Source organism: Wasmannia auropunctata, unplaced genomic scaffold (genome assembly GCF_000956235.1).
Source record: "Wasmannia auropunctata unplaced genomic scaffold, wasmannia.A_1.0 LD336103.1, whole genome shotgun sequence".
Classification (NCBI taxonomy): Eukaryota; Metazoa; Arthropoda; class Insecta; order Hymenoptera; family Formicidae; genus Wasmannia; species Wasmannia auropunctata.
In genome coordinates, this window is record NW_012026787.1 from 166,951 (window position 1) to 167,754 (window position 804).

The following is an 804-nucleotide window of genomic DNA, read 5'->3' on the forward strand; positions in this document are numbered from 1 at the left end:
GCATCCGGCTGGTGTTTTTGCCAGGCATCCGGACCGTGGCCGGGTAGCGCGATGACGATGCCTATTTCGGCCTTGCATCGTTATAATATATATATATACAATTATATATATTACAATAGATATGGTATATATACATATATATATGTATATATTGTGACGTGACGTCCCTTTTTGGACCGTCCGTCACAAGGGGTCTACGGACCCGACCGCGGGCAGTAGTTTTGTGTCCTGCGTCCTTCCGATTTTCGGAGGCGGACGCGTGGCGCGGGCCGCGGGACTACATTTGCGTGGCTCCCGAATACCGAATACCGTTCCTAATCACTTTTTAGTTTCCGTAGCGATCTCGATTATCTAGCATAGCGTATCGGCGGCTCCCGGGAATTTTATAGAATTTCAACCGTCGACCTCACCGACGTCGCGACCACCATGAGAAGAGGACCACGAGGGCACCACGAAGGAAGCAATACACAGGTCGTATGTTAGTCCGCGTTCCTTTCCGTACTTTGAGAGCAATTACGCTGCCGAGCTTCCTTACAGATTCCGGTGCGAGCCAGCTAAGGCGAGGATAAAGGGGATGGCCACTCTACACTCCAGATCGGGCGAGAGACCCCGTAGTCAGCAACGCGACAGGGCGCCCCAAGGATAAGACCTGTCGCCAGGGACGGCTCCTCACGAGAATTTGTTCCTGAGGACGAGCCGCCTGAGCGTGCCAACACGGGAGCGCACCTGGTGGTACCGCCGACGAAAGGACACCGCCGCTAATTTAAATGCCGCGCGCAGGGACGCAGGACCCGCGGCGCTACG